Source organism: Bubalus kerabau, chromosome 1, assembly GCF_029407905.1.
Source record: "Bubalus kerabau isolate K-KA32 ecotype Philippines breed swamp buffalo chromosome 1, PCC_UOA_SB_1v2, whole genome shotgun sequence".
NCBI classification, from domain to species: Eukaryota; Metazoa; Chordata; class Mammalia; order Artiodactyla; family Bovidae; genus Bubalus; species Bubalus kerabau.
Genome location: NC_073624.1, coordinates 122,643,434 through 122,665,909, shown reverse-complemented (window position 1 = coordinate 122,665,909; position 22,476 = coordinate 122,643,434). Strand labels below are relative to the sequence as shown.

Sequence of the window (22,476 nt, the reverse complement as noted above, 5' to 3'; positions counted from 1 at the left end):
GTTTCAGAACTTTCATTTCTTTGGAAATGACCTAGCTATTCAATACACTGGCGTCACTTAGTTTAGCACAAGGATAGAAACTCGGGGAACCAAAACACCTGGAGAAACGTTTGTCAGTTCAGTTCAGTTCAGTTGCTCAGTCGTGTCTGCCTCTTTGGGACCCCGTGGCCTGCAGGACGCCAGGCTTCCGTGTCCGTCACCAACTCCAGGGGCTTGCTCAAACTCATGTCCATCGAGTCAGTGATGCCATCCAGCCATCTTATCCTCTGTCGTCCCCTTCTCCTCTGCCTTCAATCAAGACTATGAGAGGCAGATATTTTAGAGTATAATTATTGTTAAGGGTTTGTCTAAAAGCTCATATCCCATTTACATTTTTTACTTTTGTTGTTGTCGTTTCCAGGTACTTTCTTGCTGACGAACGAGCTTGTGACGGGTATAACAATAGAGCAATTTTTACCTCAAAAGAAACCTAGGCACTATGAACAGGTTGTGCTTAATGTTGTTGACTCTTAGACATGTCTAGAGTGGAGGAGCAAAACCAAAAACCCTAGCTATTTCCTATTGACTAGTTCCCAGCTCACGGGACTCTGACTTCCATTTAGGTCAATGTTTTCTTGGATTCCCAGGAGTTTGATTTGGAAGGGCTGCCTTGTCTTGAGACCATTGAAATCAGAACTCAGAACTTGAGCAATCTTATCAAAAACCACAAGGCTCACACTGACACATACCTAAATCCAGAGAGACAGACAAGACATCTTCCAGTTTTCCGCCTGAGATTTAAAATATTTCTTTGAGCCAGTCTTCTGGGGAGTGGGGAGGGGGGTGGGGCTGGCAGCGAGGCAGGCTTGGGTAACAAGCTAATTGTTGGTCATTGCATATGCAAAGAACCAGGTTTCCGGGTTCCAAGGAAAAAAGTTTCCTTGGTAACCAACTTTGTCTGGTTCTATAGAATATCATGGCCCTCCTAGGTCAGGCCATCTTGCCTTTCTGTAGTCCTCGTTGGATCCCTAAATCATAGACAGCTTGGATTGTCTCTGTGGGGTGGATGTAGTGTCCTCGTGTTTGACCTGGCGGCAGTAGCGAGGTCCGAGAGCCTCTGCTGGAACCGGGCGTGGGGGCGTGGGGGCGGGGCTCACCGGGAGCCCCCGGTGAAGGTGGGCAGCGCGCCAGGGGCGGGGCAAACCCGGGGGGCGCGGGTCGGGAATCGGGTCGTGGCGGGGGTGGGGGGCGGTCCCAGTTGTGCTCTCGGGGGTCCCCACTGCGGCTGGGAAAGCACCGGGAGCGCGGGGCGGGGGTCGGCTCCTGGCGGGGGTGGGGGAGGCCTTCCCAGTTGTGCTCTCGGAGGTGGCCACTGTGGCTGGGAACGCGCCGGGAGCGCGCCCGGGGCGGGGTAAACCCGGGCTGCGCGGGTCGAGATTCCGATGGCTGTGGGTGGGGGATCGGTCCCAGTTGTGCTCCTGGGGGTGGCCACTGCTGCTGGGAACCCGCCGGAAGCGCGGCAGGGGCGGGAAGAACCCTGGCGGCGCGGGGAGAGGGGTGGGGTCCGGTCGCGGCGGGGGTCGGCTCCTGGCGGGGGTGGGGGAGGGCTTCCCACTTGTGCTCTCGGGGTCGCCATTGCGGCTGGGCACGCCCATTTCGTGCGCTCCTGGGTCCCCAAGGATCGGCATCCAGTGGGCGCAGCGGACGGGTGCGGACCACAGGTCAGGGCACTGGGACTGCGTGGAGCAGGGAACCACGTATTCCGCCCTCTGTTGGCACATTCTCGGAGCTCCCCCACCTGGCGGTCGCAGAAAGGCCTCGCCTTTGGGGTCAAGGCCTTTACCGCTCCACCCCTCTGCTGAAAAATCTCCGAGTCTGCGCGGTTTTCCCAAGCAGCCTAGTGTCCGCTGGAAGTCCAAGGGACAGAACCCTGAACTCTGGCCGGCTGGCCCAGCCCTGCTTCTGGCGCTTTGTAGGCCAGCGGGCCCTGGAGCACCTGCTGGGATGGGAAAGGGAAGGGTCCACGAATTGCACCCTAGAAACTTAGTAGGGTGCATGGATTTCAAACCCTGGTGGCCGCCCAGGCAGCAAAGAAGGGGGGAGGGCACCTTGCTGCCCTTTCATGGCAGAATCTGTGGCTGTCCTGCTGCGTGGGCCTTTTCATGGGGACCTTGTGCAATAAAAGTTTGGTGTTTTGGAACTGAATAACTAGAACGTGTAAAAAGTTTAAATTATGTGGTGGTGTAATTCAACACAAAACCAAACCAAACCAAGCTCCAAGTGTTTGGCACAGGGAGGTTTAAACATTGAAGGCCTGTTTTCCTTCCACTGTGGCATTCTATCAAGAAGTGTGCGGGATTTTTTTTTTTTTTAAAGAAAAGTGTTCGAAGTGAGGGAAACAGGAAACCCAGAGGTGCCCCTGTAGTTTGGGGAAAGCCTTAGGAGGTCACTTGGAAATGCTGCTGGCTGTGGGGGAGGGGGGCAGATGGGCTGTGCAGGCTTGTCCTTTGCATGCATGTTCTTGTGTGTGGAAACCCAACTCGGAGCCATCTCCTAATGTGTAAGCATTTCGCAGACAAACCTTGAGCTAAGCAATGCATTTTTTCCTAAGGAAATGTTTGTCTTAAGCGATGTAAATATCCTATGGATTTCGGCTCGATTCTGGCTTCAGGTCGCTTCCCCCAGTAGGCTCAGAAGCGACTTTGAACAAAACAGTATGTTTTCCTCGTACCTTGTTCTCCTCATCTATGTTAAGGAAATGATATATTTGCCTGGAATACTGCCTTTCTTCAAGATTCATGTCAATCAGTGTTTGGCCCCGGATGACTCACCTGCTGCCAATGTGACCTCAAGGCATGTCGTGGGGGAGGGGGCCTGGTGCCATTCCCTGAGACAGTGCCTTTCTTTCCTTAGCTGACTGCTAGTGCCTGTAGAATATCTGGCTAGAGCCCAGCAGGGCGTACACCCCGCCTCAAGTCTAAGTCAGCAGCTTTCTCTATCTCTTTCATACTTTAATAACAGTTGATGGCACAAAAGCTCTGAGCGATCAAATCCTATCGAATCTTCATTTCAGATTGAAGATGCATCCCATGGGATTGCCATCCTAAGTCTTTCCATCGTTATGGAATATCTGTCCATGTATTCAGGACAGTTTTCAGCCAGGGTGTATAATTTCCAGCGTGCCAGTCTTGTCATTGTCATTACATCCATGGCAAAGTGTTGTATTCATGTTGACATTATTGAAAGGGAATTTTTTTAATTTCCTTTTCAGATTATTATCTGCTAATGTATACAGATAAAACTGTGTAATCATTCGTTTTTATCCACTTGGACAGCTTGATAGTTGTCTTTAATTTCTTTCCTTTCTTGTACTTTAAGATTTTCCGGGCACATACATGTACTGCCTCACCCCTAATCTCAGTCATGTGTGCAAAGAACTTCTGTCCTTTTATTTGTTTATTTATTTGTTGCAACATTGAATTCGTTTGGACTATGCTGGGTCTCTGCTGCAAGATGGAAGTCGCTAGGACCTCTGGACTGCAGTCTGCCATCTCTTCCTGACCTCTTGTTGACCTCTGCAGAATCCTGGTTGGTGGGAGCTTGTTAGTTCCTTGTTCCTTTACCAGGACCTCCTGTGGTAAGTGGTTTCTCTTCTCTGTTGCCTGGTAAGGGTGGATGGTCATTGGCATCCCAAAGCTAGCTAGAAGTCAGTGATTTAGGCAGGCTTGCGCATAGATATGGGAGAAGGCAATGGCACCCCACTCCAGTACTCTTGCGTGGAAAATCCCATGGACGGAGGAGCCTGGTAGGCTGCAGTCCATGGGGTCGCTAAGAGTCGGACACCACTGAGCGACTTCACGTTCACTTTTCACTTTCATGCATGGGAGGAGGAAATGGCAACCCACTCCAGTGTTCTTGCCTAGAGAACCCCAGGGACTGCGGGACCTGGTGGGCTGCGATGTATGGGGTCGCACAGAGTCGGACACAACTGAAACGACTTAGCAGCAGCAGCAGCAGAAGCAGTGCATCGATATCAAAAGGGTTGCGAACAGTCAGGTAGGATCACATATGTCACCGTGAAACACTACTTCTCCACGTAGCCAAAGCTAACCAAAGATTTCTGTCCTAGGTCAACCTAGAAGAGATCACTTAAGAGGTAAAGAAACTGAAACTCCATTAGCAAAGGCAGTTCAACCTCTCAAGAAAACTCGTGCTAGGCACAGAACTCTTTCCTGGGGGTCCACTTTCCCTACAACCTCCTTATCCCATTCTGTACCCATTCCTTTGCTTCCCCCATCCTGAAACTGCCACCTGGAAGACAGAACTACTTCGTTTTCCTTCCTCAAGTGCCATTGCATTCCACATCCCTTCGTGTAATAACAAGTCATGCATTTCCCTTCAGCAACCAAGAACTGACTTTTATATTGGCATTCGATATAGCGCGCCACCCCCCACCAACAAGAACAGAACAGAACAAAACAAAACAATTGCTTTCTTACATTTAACATGTCAGGATGGTGCCAGACACTATTCATGGAGAGTCAAAAATCTCTTTTGTTTCTGTGTAAAAGGGAGGTCCTTTCAAGTCGTGAGTGTTTCAGAACTTTGATTTCTTTGGAAATGACCTAGCTATTCAATACACTGGCGTCACTTAGTTTAGCACAAGGATAGAAACTCGGGGAACCAAAACACCTGGAGAAATGTTTGTCAGTTCAGTTCAGTTCAGTTGCTCAGTCGTGTCTGCCTCTTTGGGACCCCGTGGCCTGCAGGACGCCAGGCTTCCGTGTCCGTCACCAACTCCAGGGGCTTGCTCAAACTCATGTCCATCGAGTCAGTGATGCCATCCAACCATCTTATCCTCTGTTGTCCCCTTCTCCTCTGCCTTCAATCAAGACTATGAGAGGCAGATATTTTAGAGTATAATTATTGTTAAGGGTTTGTCTAAAAGCTCATATCCCATTTACATTTTTTACTTTTGTTGTTGTCGTTTCCAGGTACTTTCTTGCTGACGAACGAGCTTGTGACGGGTATAACAATAGAGCAATTTTTACCTCAAAAGAAACCTAGGCACTATGAACAGGTTGTGCTTAATGTTGTTGACTCTTAGACATGTCTAGAGTGGAGGAGCAAAACCAAAAACCCTAGCTATTTCCTATTGACTAGTTCCCAGCTCACGGGACTCTGACTTCCATTTAGGTCAATGTTTTCTTGGATTCCCAGGAGTTTGATTTGGAAGGGCTGCCTTGTCTTGAGACCATTGAAATCAGAACTCAGAACTTGAGCAATCTTATCAAAAACCACAAGGCTCACACTGACACATACCTAAATCCAGAGAGACAGACAAGACATCTTCCAGTTTTCCGCCTGAGATTTAAAATATTTCTTTGAGCCAGTCTTCTGGGGAGTGGGGAGGGGGGTGGGGCTGGCAGCGAGGCAGGCTTGGGTAACAAGCTAATTGTTGGTCATTGCATATGCAAAGAACCAGGTTTCCGGGTTCCAAGGAAAAAAGTTTCCTTGGTAACCAACTTTGTCTGGTTCTATAGAATATCATGGCCCTCCTAGGTCAGGCCATCTTGCCTTTCTGTAGTCCTCGTTGGATCCCTAAATCATAGACAGCTTGGATTGTCTCTGTGGGGTGGATGTAGTGTCCTCGTGTTTGACCTGGCGGCAGTAGCGAGGTCCGAGAGCCTCTGCTGGAACCGGGCGTGGGGGCGTGGGGGCGGGGCTCACCGGGAGCCCCCGGTGAAGGTGGGCAGCGCGCCAGGGGCGGGGCAAACCCGGGGGGCGCGGGTCGGGAATCGGGTCGTGGCGGGGGTGGGGGGCGGTCCCAGTTGTGCTCTCGGGGGTCCCCACTGCGGCTGGGAAAGCACCGGGAGCGCGGGGCGGGGGTCGGCTCCTGGCGGGGGTGGGGGAGGCCTTCCCAGTTGTGCTCTCGGAGGTGGCCACTGTGGCTGGGAACGCGCCGGGAGCGCGCCCGGGGCGGGGTAAACCCGGGCTGCGCGGGTCGAGATTCCGATGGCTGTGGGTGGGGGATCGGTCCCAGTTGTGCTCCCGGGGGTGGCCACTGCTGCTGGGAACCCGCCGGAAGCGCGGCAGGGGCGGGGAGAACCCTGGCGGCGCGGGGAGAGGGGTGGGGTCCGGTCGCGGCGGGGGTCGGCTCCTGGCGGGGGTGGGGGAGGGCTTCCCACTTGTGCTCTCGGGGTCGCCATTGCGGCTGGGCACGCCCATTTCGTGCGCTCCTGGGTCCCCAAGGATCGGCATCCAGTGGGCGCAGCGGACGGGTGCGGACCACAGGTCAGGGCACTGGGACTGCGTGGAGCAGGGAACCACGTATTCCGCCCTCTGTTGGCACATTCTCGGAGCTCCCCCACCTGGCGGTCGCAGAAAGGCCTCGCCTTTGGGGTCAAGGCCTTTACCGCTCCACCCCTCTGCTGAAAAATCTCCGAGTCTGCGCGGTTTTCCCAAGCAGCCTAGTGTCCGCTGGAAGTCCAAGGGACAGAACCCTGAACTCTGGCCGGCTGGCCCAGCCCTGCTTCTGGCGCTTTGTAGGCCAGCGGGCCCTGGAGCACCTGCTGGGATGGGAAAGGGAAGGGTCCACGAATTGCACCCTAGAAACTTAGTAGGGTGCATGGATTTCAAACCCTGGTGGCCGCCCAGGCAGCAAAGAAGGGGGGAGGGCACCTTGCTGCCCTTTCATGGCAGAATCTGTGGCTGTCCTGCTGCGTGGGCCTTTTCATGGGGACCTTGTGCAATAAAAGTTTGGTGTTTTGGAACTGAATAATTAGAACGTGTAAAAAGTTTAAATTATGTGGTGGTGTAATTCAACACAAAACCAAACCAAACCAAGCTCCAAGTGTTTGGCACAGGGAGGTTTAAACATTGAAGGCCTGTTTTCCTTCCACTGTGGCATTCTATCAAGAAGTGTGCGGGATTTTTTTTTTTTTTAAAGAAAAGTGTTCGAAGTGAGGGAAACAGGAAACCCAGAGGTGCCCCTGTAGTTTGGGGAAAGCCTTAGGAGGTCACTTGGAAATGCTGCTGGCTGTGGGGGAGGGGGGCAGATGGGCTGTGCAGGCTTGTCCTTTGCATGCATGTTCTTGTGTGTGGAAACCCAACTCGGAGCCATCTCCTAATGTGTAAGCATTTCGCAGACAAACCTTGAGCTAAGCAATGCATTTTTTCCTAAGGAAATGTTTGTCTTAAGCGATGTAAATATCCTATGGATTTCGGCTCGATTCTGGCTTCAGGTCGCTTCCCCCAGTAGGCTCAGAAGCGACTTTGAACAAAACAGTATGTTTTCCTCGTACCTTGTTCTCCTCATCTATGTTAAGGAAATGATATATTTGCCTGGAATACTGCCTTTCTTCAAGATTCATGTCAATCAGTGTTTAGCCCCGGATGACTCACCTGCTGCCAATGTGACCTCAAGGCATGTCGTGGGGGAGGGGGCCTGGTGCCATTCCCTGAGACAGTGCCTTTCTTTCCTTAGCTGACTGCTAGTGCCTGTAGAATATCTGGCTAGAGCCCAGCAGGGTGTACACCCCGCCTCAAGTCTAAGTCAGCAGCTTTCTCTATCTCTTTCATACTTTATTAACAGTTGATGGCACAAAAGCTCTGAGCGATCAAATCCTATCGAATCTTCATTTCAGATTGAAGATGCATCCCATGGGATTGCCATCCTAAGTCTTTCCATCGTTATGGAATATCTGTCCATGTATTCAGGACAGTTTTCAGCCAGGGTGTATAATTTCCAGCGTGCCAGTCTTGTCATCGTCATTACATCCATGGCAAAGTGTTGTATTCATGTTGACATTATTGAAAGGGAATTTTTTTAATTTCCTTTTCAGATTATTATCTGCTAATGTATACAGATAAAACTGTGTAATCATTCGTTTTTATCCACTTGGACAGCTTGATAGTTGTCTTTAATTTCTTTCCTTTCTTGTACTTTAAGATTTTCCGGGCACATACATGTACTGCCTCACCCCTAATCTCAGTCATGTGTGCAAAGAACTTCTGTCCTTTTATTTGTTTATTTATTTGTTGCAACATTGAATTCGTTTGGACTATGCTGGGTCTCTGCTGCAAGATGGAAGTCGCTAGGACCTCTGGACTGCAGTCTGCCATCTCTTCCTGACCTCTTGTTGACCTCTGCAGAATCCTGGTTGGTGGGAGCTTGTTAGTTCCTTGTTCCTTTACCAGGACCTCCTGTGGTAAGTGGTTTCTCTTCTCTGTTGCCTGGTAAGGGTGGATGGTCATTGGCATCCCAAAGCTAGCTAGAAGTCAGTGATTTAGGCAGGCTTGCGCATAGATATGGGAGAAGGCAATGGCACCCCACTCCAGTACTCTTGCGTGGAAAATCCCATGGACGGAGGAGCCTGGTAGGCTGCAGTCCATGGGGTCGCTAAGAGTCGGACACCACTGAGCGACTTCACGTTCACTTTTCACTTTCATGCATGGGAGGAGGAAATGGCAACCCACTCCAGTGTTCTTGCCTAGAGAACCCCAGGGACTGCGGGACCTGGTGGGCTGCGATGTATGGGGTCGCACAGAGTCGGACACAACTGAAACGACTTAGCAGCAGCAGCAGCAGAAGCAGTGCATCGATATCAAAAGGGTTGCGAACAGTCAGGTAGGATCACATATGTCACCGTGAAACACTACTTCTCCACGTAGCCAAAGCTAACCAAAGATTTCTGTCCTAGGTCAACCTAGAAGAGATCACTTAAGAGGTAAAGAAACTGAAACTCCATTAGCAAAGGCAGTTCAACCTCTCAAGAAAACTCGTGCTAGGCACAGAACTCTTTCCTGGGGGTCCACTTTCCCTACAACCTCCTTATCCCATTCTGTACCCATTCCTTTGCTTCCCCCATCCTGAAACTGCCACCTGGAAGACAGAACTACTTCGTTTTCCTTCCTCAAGTGCCATTGCATTCCACATCCCTTCGTGTAATAACAAGTCATGCATTTCCCTTCAGCAACCAAGAACTGACTTTTATATTGGCATTCGATATAGCGCGCCACCCCCCACCAACAAGAACAGAACAGAACAAAACAAAACAATTGCTTTCTTACATTTAACATGTCAGGATGGTGCCAGACACTATTCATGGAGAGTCAAAAATCTCTTTTGTTTCTGTGTAAAAGGGAGGTCCTTTCAAGTCGTGAGTGTTTCAGAACTTTGATTTCTTTGGAAATGACCTAGCTATTCAATACACTGGCGTCACTTAGTTTAGCACAAGGATAGAAACTCGGGGAACCAAAACACCTGGAGAAATGTTTGTCAGTTCAGTTCAGTTCAGTTGCTCAGTCGTGTCTGCCTCTTTGGGACCCCGTGGCCTGCAGGACGCCAGGCTTCCGTGTCCGTCACCAACTCCAGGGGCTTGCTCAAACTCATGTCCATCGAGTCAGTGATGCCATCCAACCATCTTATCCTCTGTTGTCCCCTTCTCCTCTGCCTTCAATCAAGACTATGAGAGGCAGATATTTTAGAGTATAATTATTGTTAAGGGTTTGTCTAAAAGCTCATATCCCATTTACATTTTTTACTTTTGTTGTTGTCGTTTCCAGGTACTTTCTTGCTGACGAACGAGCTTGTGACGGGTATAACAATAGAGCAATTTTTACCTCAAAAGAAACCTAGGCACTATGAACAGGTTGTGCTTAATGTTGTTGACTCTTAGACATGTCTAGAGTGGAGGAGCAAAACCAAAAACCCTAGCTATTTCCTATTGACTAGTTCCCAGCTCACGGGACTCTGACTTCCATTTAGGTCAATGTTTTCTTGGATTCCCAGGAGTTTGATTTGGAAGGGCTGCCTTGTCTTGAGACCATTGAAATCAGAACTCAGAACTTGAGCAATCTTATCAAAAACCACAAGGCTCACACTGACACATACCTAAATCCAGAGAGACAGACAAGACATCTTCCAGTTTTCCGCCTGAGATTTAAAATATTTCTTTGAGCCAGTCTTCTGGGGAGTGGGGAGGGGGGTGGGGCTGGCAGCGAGGCAGGCTTGGGTAACAAGCTAATTGTTGGTCATTGCATATGCAAAGAACCAGGTTTCCGGGTTCCAAGGAAAAAAGTTTCCTTGGTAACCAACTTTGTCTGGTTCTATAGAATATCATGGCCCTCCTAGGTCAGGCCATCTTGCCTTTCTGTAGTCCTCGTTGGATCCCTAAATCATAGACAGCTTGGATTGTCTCTGTGGGGTGGATGTAGTGTCCTCGTGTTTGACCTGGCGGCAGTAGCGAGGTCCGAGAGCCTCTGCTGGAACCGGGCGTGGGGGCGTGGGGGCGGGGCTCACCGGGAGCCCCCGGTGAAGGTGGGCAGCGCGCCAGGGGCGGGGCAAACCCGGGGGGCGCGGGTCGGGAATCGGGTCGTGGCGGGGGTGGGGGGCGGTCCCAGTTGTGCTCTCGGGGGTCCCCACTGCGGCTGGGAAAGCACCGGGAGCGCGGGGCGGGGGTCGGCTCCTGGCGGGGGTGGGGGAGGCCTTCCCAGTTGTGCTCTCGGAGGTGGCCACTGTGGCTGGGAACGCGCCGGGAGCGCGCCCGGGGCGGGGTAAACCCGGGCTGCGCGGGTCGAGATTCCGATGGCTGTGGGTGGGGGATCGGTCCCAGTTGTGCTCCCGGGGGTGGCCACTGCTGCTGGGAACCCGCCGGAAGCGCGGCAGGGGCGGGGAGAACCCTGGCGGCGCGGGGAGAGGGGTGGGGTCCGGTCGCGGCGGGGGTCGGCTCCTGGCGGGGGTGGGGGAGGGCTTCCCACTTGTGCTCTCGGGGTCGCCATTGCGGCTGGGCACGCCCATTTCGTGCGCTCCTGGGTCCCCAAGGATCGGCATCCAGTGGGCGCAGCGGACGGGTGCGGACCACAGGTCAGGGCACTGGGACTGCGTGGAGCAGGGAACCACGTATTCCGCCCTCTGTTGGCACATTCTCGGAGCTCCCCCACCTGGCGGTCGCAGAAAGGCCTCGCCTTTGGGGTCAAGGCCTTTACCGCTCCACCCCTCTGCTGAAAAATCTCCGAGTCTGCGCGGTTTTCCCAAGCAGCCTAGTGTCCGCTGGAAGTCCAAGGGACAGAACCCTGAACTCTGGCCGGCTGGCCCAGCCCTGCTTCTGGCGCTTTGTAGGCCAGCGGGCCCTGGAGCACCTGCTGGGATGGGAAAGGGAAGGGTCCACGAATTGCACCCTAGAAACTTAGTAGGGTGCATGGATTTCAAACCCTGGTGGCCGCCCAGGCAGCAAAGAAGGGGGGAGGGCACCTTGCTGCCCTTTCATGGCAGAATCTGTGGCTGTCCTGCTGCGTGGGCCTTTTCATGGGGACCTTGTGCAATAAAAGTTTGGTGTTTTGGAACTGAATAATTAGAACGTGTAAAAAGTTTAAATTATGTGGTGGTGTAATTCAACACAAAACCAAACCAAACCAAGCTCCAAGTGTTTGGCACAGGGAGGTTTAAACATTGAAGGCCTGTTTTCCTTCCACTGTGGCATTCTATCAAGAAGTGTGCGGGATTTTTTTTTTTTTTAAAGAAAAGTGTTCGAAGTGAGGGAAACAGGAAACCCAGAGGTGCCCCTGTAGTTTGGGGAAAGCCTTAGGAGGTCACTTGGAAATGCTGCTGGCTGTGGGGGAGGGGGGCAGATGGGCTGTGCAGGCTTGTCCTTTGCATGCATGTTCTTGTGTGTGGAAACCCAACTCGGAGCCATCTCCTAATGTGTAAGCATTTCGCAGACAAACCTTGAGCTAAGCAATGCATTTTTTCCTAAGGAAATGTTTGTCTTAAGCGATGTAAATATCCTATGGATTTCGGCTCGATTCTGGCTTCAGGTCGCTTCCCCCAGTAGGCTCAGAAGCGACTTTGAACAAAACAGTATGTTTTCCTCGTACCTTGTTCTCCTCATCTATGTTAAGGAAATGATATATTTGCCTGGAATACTGCCTTTCTTCAAGATTCATGTCAATCAGTGTTTAGCCCCGGATGACTCACCTGCTGCCAATGTGACCTCAAGGCATGTCGTGGGGGAGGGGGCCTGGTGCCATTCCCTGAGACAGTGCCTTTCTTTCCTTAGCTGACTGCTAGTGCCTGTAGAATATCTGGCTAGAGCCCAGCAGGGTGTACACCCCGCCTCAAGTCTAAGTCAGCAGCTTTCTCTATCTCTTTCATACTTTATTAACAGTTGATGGCACAAAAGCTCTGAGCGATCAAATCCTATCGAATCTTCATTTCAGATTGAAGATGCATCCCATGGGATTGCCATCCTAAGTCTTTCCATCGTTATGGAATATCTGTCCATGTATTCAGGACAGTTTTCAGCCAGGGTGTATAATTTCCAGCGTGCCAGTCTTGTCATCGTCATTACATCCATGGCAAAGTGTTGTATTCATGTTGACATTATTGAAAGGGAATTTTTTTAATTTCCTTTTCAGATTATTATCTGCTAATGTATACAGATAAAACTGTGTAATCATTCGTTTTTATCCACTTGGACAGCTTGATAGTTGTCTTTAATTTCTTTCCTTTCTTGTACTTTAAGATTTTCCGGGCACATACATGTACTGCCTCACCCCTAATCTCAGTCATGTGTGCAAAGAACTTCTGTCCTTTTATTTGTTTATTTATTTGTTGCAACATTGAATTCGTTTGGACTATGCTGGGTCTCTGCTGCAAGATGGAAGTCGCTAGGACCTCTGGACTGCAGTCTGCCATCTCTTCCTGACCTCTTGTTGACCTCTGCAGAATCCTGGTTGGTGGGAGCTTGTTAGTTCCTTGTTCCTTTACCAGGACCTCCTGTGGTAAGTGGTTTCTCTTCTCTGTTGCCTGGTAAGGGTGGATGGTCATTGGCATCCCAAAGCTAGCTAGAAGTCAGTGATTTAGGCAGGCTTGCGCATAGATATGGGAGAAGGCAATGGCACCCCACTCCAGTACTCTTGCGTGGAAAATCCCATGGACGGAGGAGCCTGGTAGGCTGCAGTCCATGGGGTCGCTAAGAGTCGGACACCACTGAGCGACTTCACGTTCACTTTTCACTTTCATGCATGGGAGGAGGAAATGGCAACCCACTCCAGTGTTCTTGCCTAGAGAACCCCAGGGACTGCGGGACCTGGTGGGCTGCGATGTATGGGGTCGCACAGAGTCGGACACAACTGAAACGACTTAGCAGCAGCAGCAGCAGAAGCAGTGCATCGATATCAAAAGGGTTGCGAACAGTCAGGTAGGATCACATATGTCACCGTGAAACACTACTTCTCCACGTAGCCAAAGCTAACCAAAGATTTCTGTCCTAGGTCAACCTAGAAGAGATCACTTAAGAGGTAAAGAAACTGAAACTCCATTAGCAAAGGCAGTTCAACCTCTCAAGAAAACTCGTGCTAGGCACAGAACTCTTTCCTGGGGGTCCACTTTCCCTACAACCTCCTTATCCCATTCTGTACCCATTCCTTTGCTTCCCCCATCCTGAAACTGCCACCTGGAAGACAGAACTACTTCGTTTTCCTTCCTCAAGTGCCATTGCATTCCACATCCCTTCGTGTAATAACAAGTCATGCATTTCCCTTCAGCAACCAAGAACTGACTTTTATATTGGCATTCGATATAGCGCGCCACCCCCCACCAACAAGAACAGAACAGAACAAAACAAAACAATTGCTTTCTTACATTTAACATGTCAGGATGGTGCCAGACACTATTCACGGAGAGTCAAAAATCTCTTTTGTTTCTGTGTAAAAGGGAGGTCCTTTCAAGTCGTGAGTGTTTCAGAACTTTCATTTCTTTGGAAATGACCTAACTATTCAATACACTGGCGTCACTTAGTTTAGCACAAGGATAGAAACTCGGGGAACCAAAACACCTGGAGAAACGTTTGTCAGTTCAGTTCAGTTCAGTTGCTCAGTCGTGTCTGCCTCTTTGGGACCCCGTGGCCTGCAGGACGCCAGGCTTCCGTGTCCGTCACCAACTCCAGGGGCTTGCTCAAACTCATGTCCATCAAGTCAGTGATGCCATCCAACCATCTTATCCTCTGTCGTCCCCTTCTCCTCTGCCTTCAATCAAGACTATGAGAGGCAGATATTTTAGAGTATAATTATTGTTAAGGGTTTGTCTAAAAGCTCATATCCCATTTACATTTTTTACTTTTGTTGTTGTCGTTTCCAGGTACTTTCTTGCTGACGAACGAGCTTGTGACGGGTATAACAATAGAGCAATTTTTACCTCAAAAGAAACCTAGGCACTATGAACAGGTTGTGCTTAATGTTGTTGACTCTTAGACATGTCTAGAGTGGAGGAGCAAAACCAAAAACCCTAGCTATTTCCTATTGACTAGTTCCCAGCTCACGGGACTCTGACTTCCATTTAGGTCAATGTTTTCTTGGATTCCCAGGAGTTTGATTTGGAAGGGCTGCCTTGTCTTGAGACCATTGAAATCAGAACTCAGAACTTGAGCAATCTTATCAAAAACCACAAGGCTCACACTGACACATACCTAAATCCAGAGAGACAGACAAGACATCTTCCAGTTTTCCGCCTGAGATTTAAAATATTTCTTTGAGCCGGTCTTCTGGGGAGTGGGGAGGGGGGTGGGGCTGGCAGCGAGGCAGGCTTGGGTAACAAGCTAATTGTTGGTCATTGCATATGCAAAGAACCAGGTTTCCGGGTTCCAAGGAAAAAAGTTTCCTTGGTAACCAACTTTGTCTGGTTCTATAGAATATCATGGCCCTCCTAGGTCAGGCCATCTTGCCTTTCTGTAGTCCTCGTTGGATCCCTAAATCATAGACAGCTTGGATTGTCTCTGTGGGGTGGATGTAGTGTCCTCGTGTTTGACCAGGCGGCAGTAGCGAGGTCCGAGAGCCTCTGCTGGAACCGGGCGTGGGGGCATGGGGGCGGGGCTCACCGGGAGCCCCCGGTGAAGGTGGGCAGTGCGCCAGGGGTGGGGCGAACCCGGGGGGCGCGGGTCGGGAATCGGGTCGTGGCGGGGGTGGGGGGCGGTCCCAGTTGTGCTCTCGGGGGTCCCCACTGCGGCTGGGAAAGCACCGGGAGCGCGGGGCGGGGGTCGGCTCCTGGCGGGGGTGGGGGAGGCCTTCCCAGTTGTGCTCTCGGAGGTGGCCACTGCGGCTGGGAATGCGCCGGGAGCGCGCCCGGGGCGGGGTAAACCCGGGCTGCGCGGGTCGAGATTCCGATGGCTGTGGGTGGGGGATCGGTCCCAGTTGTGCTCCCGGGGGTGGCCACTGCTGCTGGGAACCCGCCGGAAGCGCGGCAGGGGCGGGGAGAACCCTGGCGGTGCGGGGAGAGGGGTGGGGTCCGGTCGCGGCGGGGGTCGGCTCCTGGCGGGGGTGGGGGAGGGCTTCCCACTTGTGCTCTCGGGGTCGCCATTGCGGCTGGGCACGCCCATTTCGTGCGCTCCTGGGTCCCCAAGGATCGGCATCCAGTGGGCGCAGCGGACGGGTGCGGACCACAGGTCAGGGCACTGGGACTGCGTGGAGCAGGGAACCACGTATTCCGCCCTCTGTTGGCACATTCTCGGAGCTCCCCCACCTGGTGGTCGCAGAAAGGCCTCGCCTTTGGGGTCAAGGCCTTTACCGCTCCACCCCTCTGCTGAAAAATCTCCGAGTCTGCGCGGTTTTCCCAAGCAGCCTAGTGTCCGCTGGAAGTCCAAGGGACAGAACCCTGAACTCTGGCCGGCTGGCCCAGCCCTGCTTCTGGCGCTTTGTAGGCCAGCGGGCCCTGGAGCACCTGCTGGGATGGGAAAGGGAAGGGTCCACGAATTGCACCCTAGAAACTTAGTAGGGTGCATGGATTTCAAACCCTGGTGGCCGCCCAGGCAGCAAAGAAGGGGGGAGGGCACCTTGCTGCCCTTTCATGGCAGAATCTGTGGCTGTCCTGCTGTGTGGGCCTTTTCATGGGGACCTTGTGCAATAAAAGTTTGGTGTTTTGGAACTGAATAACTAGAACGTGTAAAAAGTTTAAATTATGTGGTGGTGTAATTCAACACAAAACCAAACCAAACCAAGCTCCAAGTGTTTGGCACAGGGAGGTTTAAACATTGAAGGCCTGTTTTCCTTCCACTGTGGCATTCTATCAAGAAGTGTGCGGGATTTTTTTTTTTTTTAAAGAAAAGTGTTCGAAGTGAGGGAAACAGGAAACCCAGAGGTGCCCCTGTAGTTTGGGGAAAGCCTTAGGAGGTCACTTGGAAATGCTGCTGGCTGTGGGGGAGGGGGGCAGATGGGCTGTGCAGGCTTGTCCTTTGCATGCATGTTCTTGTGTGTGGAAACCCAACTCGGAGCCATCTCCTGATGTGTAAGCATTTCGCAGACAAACCTTGAGCTAAGCAATGCATTTGTTCCTAAGGAAATGTTTGTCTTAAGCGATGTAAATATCCTATGGATTGCCGCTCGATTCTGGCTTCAGGTCGGTTCCCCCAAAAGGCTCAGAAGCGACTTGAACAAAACAGTATGTTTTCTTCGTACCTTGTTCTCCTCATCTATGTTAAGGAAATGCTATATTTGCCTGGAATACTGCCTTTCTTCAAGATTCATGTCAATCAGTTTTTGGCCCCGGATGACTCACCTGCTGCCAATGTGACCTCAAGGCATGTCGTGGGGGAGGGGCCTGGGGCCATTCCCTGAGACAGTGCCTTTCTTTCCTTAGCTGACTGCTAGTGCCTGTAGAATATCTGGCTAGAGCCCAGCAGGGCGTACACCCCGCCTCAAGTCTAAGTCAGCAGCTTTCTCTATCTCTTTCATACTTTAATAACAGTTGATGGCACAAAAGCTCTGAGCGATCAAATCATATCGAATCTTCATTTCAGATTGAAGATGCATTCCATGGGATTGCCATCCTAAGTCTTTCCATCGTTATGGAATATCTGTCCATGTATTCAGGACAGTTTTCAGCCAGGGTGTAGAACTTCCAGCGTGCCAGTCTTGTCATCGTCAGTACATCCATGGCAAAGTGTTGTATTCATGTTGACATTATTGAAAGGGAATTTTTTTAATTTCCTTTTCAGATTATTATCTGCTAATGTATACAGATAAAACTGTGTAATCATTCGTTTTTATCAGTTTGGACAGCTTGACAGTTGTCTTTAATTTCTTTCCTTTCTTATACTTTAAGATTTTCCGGGCACATACATGTACTGCCTCACCCCTAATCTCAGTCATGTGTGCAAAGAACTTCTGTCCTTTTATTTGTTTATTTATTTGTTGCAACATTGAATTCGTTTGGACTATGCTGGGTCTCTGCTGCAAGATGGAAGTCGCTAGGACCTCTGGACTGCAGTCTGCCATCTCTTCCTGACTTCTTGTTGACCTCTGCAGAATCCTGGTTGGTGGGAGCTTGTTAGTTCCTTGTTCCTTTACCAGGACCTCCTGTGGTAAGTGGTTTCTCTTCTCTGTTGCCTGGTAAGGGTGGATGGTCATTGGCATCCCAAAGCTAGCTAGAAGTCAGTGATTTAGGCAGGCTTGCGCATAGATATGGGAGAAGGCAATGGCACCCCACTCCAGTACTCTTGCGTGGAAAATCCCATGGACGGAGGAGCCTGGTAGGCTGCAGTCCATGGGGTCGCTAAGAGTCGGACACCACTGAGCGACTTCACGTTCACTTTTCACTTTCATGCATGGGAGGAGGAAATGGCCACCCACTCCAGTGTTCTTGCCTAGAGAACCCCAGGGACTGCGGGGCCTGGTGGGCTGCCGTCTACGGGGTCACACAGAGTCGGACACGACTGAAACGACTTAGCAGCGGCGGCGGCGGCGGCGGCGGCGGCAGCAGCAGTAGAAGCAGTGCATCGATATCAAAAGGGTTGCGAACAGTCAGGTAGGATCACATATGTCACCGTGAAACACTACTTCTCCACGTAGCCAAAGCTAACCAAAGATTTCTGTTCTAGGTCAACCTAGAAGAGATCACTTAAGAGGTAAAGAAACTGAAACTCCATTAGCAAAGGCAGTTCAACCTCTCAAGAAAACTCGTGCTAGGCACAGAACTCTTTCCTGGTTGTCCACTTTCCCTACAACCTCCTTATCCCATTCTGTACCCATTCCTTTGCTTCCCCCATCCTGAAACTGCCACCTGGAAGACAGAACTACTTCGTTTTCCTTCCTCAAGTGCCATTGCATTCCACATCCCTTCGTGTAATAACAAGTCATGCATTTCCCTTCAGCAACCAAGAACTGACTTTTATATTGGCATTCGATATAGCGCGCCACCCCCCCACCAACAAGAACAGAACAGAACAAAACAAAACAATTGCTTTCTTACATTTAACATGTCAGGATGGTGCCAGACACTATTCATGGAGAGTCAAAAATCTCTTTTGTTTCTGTGTAAAAGGGAGGTCCTTTCAAGTCGTGAGTGTTTCAGAACTTTCATTTCTTTGGAAATGACCTAGCTATTCAATACACTGGCGTCACTTAGTTTAGCACAAGGATAGAAACTCGGGGAACCAAAACACCTGGAGAAACGTTTGTCAGTTCAGTTCAGTTCAGTTGCTCAGTCGTGTCTGCCTCTTTGGGACCCCGTGGCCTGCAGGACGCCAGGCTTCCGTGTCCGTCACCAACTCCAGGGGCTTGCTCAAACTCATGTCCATCGAGTCAGTGATGCCATCCAGCCATCTTATCCTCTGTCGTCCCCTTCTCCTCTGCCTTCAATCAAGACTATGAGAGGCAGATATTTTAGAGTATAATTATTGTTAAGGGTTTGTCTAAAAGCTCATATCCCATTTACATTTTTTACTTTTGTTGTTGTCGTTTCCAGGTACTTTCTTGCTGATGAACGAGCTTGTGACGGGTATAACAATAGAGCAATTTTTACCTCAAAAGAAACCTAGGCACTATGAACAGGTTGTGCTTAATGTTGTTGACTCTTAGACATGTCTAGAGTGGAGGAGCAAAACCAAAAACCCTAGCTATTTCCTATTGACTAGTTCCCAGCTCACGGGACTCTGACTTCCATTTAGGTCAATGTTTTCTTGGATTCCCAGGAGTTTGATTTGGAAGGGCTGCCTTGTCTTGAGACCATTGAAATCAGAACTCAGAACTTGAGCAATCTTATCAAAAACCACAAGGCTCACACTGACACATACCTAAATCCAGAGAGACAGACAAGACATCTTCCAGTTTTCCGCCTGAGATTTAAAATATTTCTTTGAGCCGGTCTTCTGGGGAGTGGGGAGGGGGGTGGGGCTGGCAGCGAGGCAGGCTTGGGTAACAAGCTAATTGTTGGTCATTGCATATGCAAAGAACCAGGTTTCCGGGTTCCAAGGAAAAAAGTTTCCTTGGTAACCAACTTTGTCTGGTTCTATAGAATATCATGGCCCTCCTAGGTCAGGCCATCTTGCCTTTCTGTAGTCCTCGTTGGATCCCTAAATCATAGACAGCTTGGATTGTCTCTGTGGGGTGGATGTAGTGTCCTCGTGTTTGACCAGGCGGCAGTAGCGAGGTCCGAGAGCCTCTGCTGGAACCGGGCGTGGGGGCGTGGGGGCGGGGCTCACCGGGAGCCCCCGGTGAAGGTGGGCAGCGCGCCAGGGGTGGGGCGAACCCGGGGGGCGCGGGTCGGGAATCGGGTCGTGGCGGGGGTGGGGGGCGGTCCCAGTTGTGCTCTCGGGGGTCCCCACTGCGGCTGGGAAAGCACCGGGAGCGCGGGGCGGGGGTCGGCTCCTGGCGGGGGTGGGGGAGGCCTTCCCAGTTGTGCTCTCGGAGGTGGCCACTGCGGCTGGGAATGCGCCGGGAGCGCGCCCGGGGCGGGGTAAACCCGGGCTGCGCGGGTCGAGATTCCGATGGCTGTGGGTGGGGGATCGGTCCCAGTTGTGCTCCCGGGGGTGGCCACTGCTGCTGGGAACCCGCCGGAAGCGCGGCAGGGGCGGGGAGAACCCTGGCGGCGCGGGGAGAGGGGTGGGGTCCGGTCGCGGCGGGGGTCGGCTCCTGGCGGGGGTGGGGGAGGGCTTCCCACTTGTGCTCTCGGGGTCGCCATTGCGGCTGGGCACGCCCATTTCGTGCGCTCCTGGGTCCCCAAGGATCGGCATCCAGTGGGCGCAGCGGACGGGTGCGGACCACAGGTCAGGGCACTGGGACTGCGTGGAGCAGGGAACCACGTATTCCGCCCTCTGTTGGCACATTCTCGGAGCTCCCCCACCTGGCGGTCGCAGAAAGGCCTCGCCTTTGGGGTCAAGGCCTTTACCGCTCCACCCCTCTGCTGAAAAATCTCCGAGTCTGCGCGGTTTTCCCAAGCAGCCTAGTGTCCGCTGGAAGTCCAAGGGACAGAACCCTGAACTCTGGCCGGCTGGCCCAGCCCTGCTTCTGGTGCTTTGTAGGCCAGCGGGCCCTGGAGCACCTGCTGGGATGGGAAAGGGAAGGGTCCACGAATTGCACCCTAGAAACTTAGTAGGGTGCATGGATTTCAAACCCTGGTGGCCGCCCAGGCAGCAAAGAAGGGGGGAGGGCACCTTGCTGCCCTTTCATGGCAGAATCTGTGGCTGTCCTGCTGCGTGGGCCTTTTCATGGGGACCTTGTGCAATAAAAGTTTGGTGTTTTGGAACTGAATAACTAGAACGTGTAAAAAGTTTAAATTATGTGGTGGTGTAATTCAACACAAAACCAAACCAAACCAAGCTCCAAGTGTTTGGCACAGGGAGGTTTAAACATTGAAGGCCTGTTTTCCTTCCACTGTGGCATTCTATCAAGAAGTGTGCGGGATTTTTTTTTTTTTTTTAAAGAAAAGTGTTCGAAGTGAGGGAAACAGGAAACCCAGAGGTGCCCCTGTAGTTTGGGGAAAGCCTTAGGAGGTCACTTGGAAATGCTGCTGGCTGTGGGGGAGGGGGGCAGATGGGCTGTGCAGGCTTGTCCTTTGCATGCATGTTCTTGTGTGTGGAAACCCAACTCGGAGCCATCTCCTGATGTGTAAGCATTTCGCAGACAAACCTTGAGCTAAGCAATGCATTTGTTCCTAAGGAAATGTTTGTCTTAAGCGATGTAAATATCCTATGGATTGCCGCTCGATTCTGGCTTCAGGTCGGTTCCCCCAAAAGGCTCAGAAGCGACTTGAACAAAACAGTATGTTTTCTTCGTACCTTGTTCTCCTCATCTATGTTAAGGAAATGCTATATTTGCCTGGAATACTGCCTTTCTTCAAGATTCATGTCAATCAGTTTTTGGCCCCGGATGACTCACCTGCTGCCAATGTGACCTCAAGGCATGTCGTGGGGGAGGGGCCTGGGGCCATTCCCTGAGACAGTGCCTTTCTTTCCTTAGCTGACTGCTAGTGCCTGTAGAATATCTGGCTAGAGCCCAGCAGGGCGTACACCCCGCCTCAAGTCTAAGTCAGCAGCTTTCTCTATCTCTTTCATACTTTAATAACAGTTGATGGCACAAAAGCTCTGAGCGATCAAATCATATCGAATCTTCATTTCAGATTGAAGATGCATTCCATGGGATTGCCATCCTAAGTCTTTCCATCGTTATGGAATATCTGTCCATGTATTCAGGACAGTTTTCAGCCAGGGTGTAGAACTTCCAGCGTGCCAGTCTTGTCATCGTCAGTACATCCATGGCAAAGTGTTGTATTCATGTTGACATTATTGAAAGGGAATTTTTTTAATTTCCTTTTCAGATTATTATCTGCTAATGTATACAGATAAAACTGTGTAATCATTCGTTTTTATCAGTTTGGACAGCTTGACAGTTGTCTTTAATTTCTTTCCTTTCTTATACTTTAAGATTTTCCGGGCACATACATGTACTGCCTCACCCCTAATCTCAGTCATGTGTGCAAAGAACTTCTGTCCTTTTATTTGTTTATTTATTTGTTGCAACATTGAATTCGTTTGGACTATGCTGGGTCTCTGCTGCAAGATGGAAGTCGCTAGGACCTCTGGACTGCAGTCTGCCATCTCTTCCTGACTTCTTGTTGACCTCTGCAGAATCCTGGTTGGTGGGAGCTTGTTAGTTCCTTGTTCCTTTACCAGGACCTCCTGTGGTAAGTGGTTTCTCTTCTCTGTTGCCTGGTAAGGGTGGATGGTCATTGGCATCCCAAAGCTAGCTAGAAGTCAGTGATTTAGGCAGGCTTGTGCATAGATCTGGGAGAAGGCAATGGCACCCCACTCCAGTACTCTTGCGTGGAAAATCCCATGGACGGAGGAGCCTGGTAGGCTGCAGTCCATGGGGTCGCTAAGAGTCGGACACCACTGAGCGACTTCACGTTCACTTTTCACTTTCATGCATGGGAGGAGGAAATGGCCACCCACTCCAGTGTTCTTGCCTAGAGAACCCCAGGGACTGCGGGGCCTGGTGGGCTGCCGTCTATGGGGTCACACAGAGTCGGACACGACTGAAACGACTTAGCAGCGGTGGCGGCGGCGGCGGCGGCAGCAGCAGTAGAAGCAGTGCATCGATATCAAAAGGGTTGCGAACAGTCAGGTAGGATCACATATGTCACCGTGAAACACTACTTCTCCACGTAGCCAAAGCTAACCAAAGATTTCTGTTCTAGGTCAACCTAGAAGAGATCACTTAAGAGGTAAA

General features: G+C 51.1%; 1 long non-coding RNA gene across 7 annotated transcripts in view; it reads left to right on the top strand.

Moving 5' to 3' along the window:
- LOC129657449 (uncharacterized) overlaps positions 1 to 22,476 on the top strand; it is a 36,670-nt gene that overhangs the window by 3,651 nt on the left and 10,543 nt on the right. The window contains exons 1-2 of one of the 7 annotated variants that reach the window (XR_008716738.1): positions 16,944 to 17,333; positions 17,620 to 17,776. The exons of 4 other annotated variants lie outside the window; for them this stretch is intronic. This is a non-coding gene — a long non-coding RNA (uncharacterized LOC129657449). Of the gene's footprint in view, positions 1 to 16,943; positions 17,777 to 21,548; positions 21,932 to 22,476 lie in introns of those variants that run through there. 2 more of the 7 variants (XR_008716737.1, XR_008716739.1) reach the window with 2 other exon arrangements.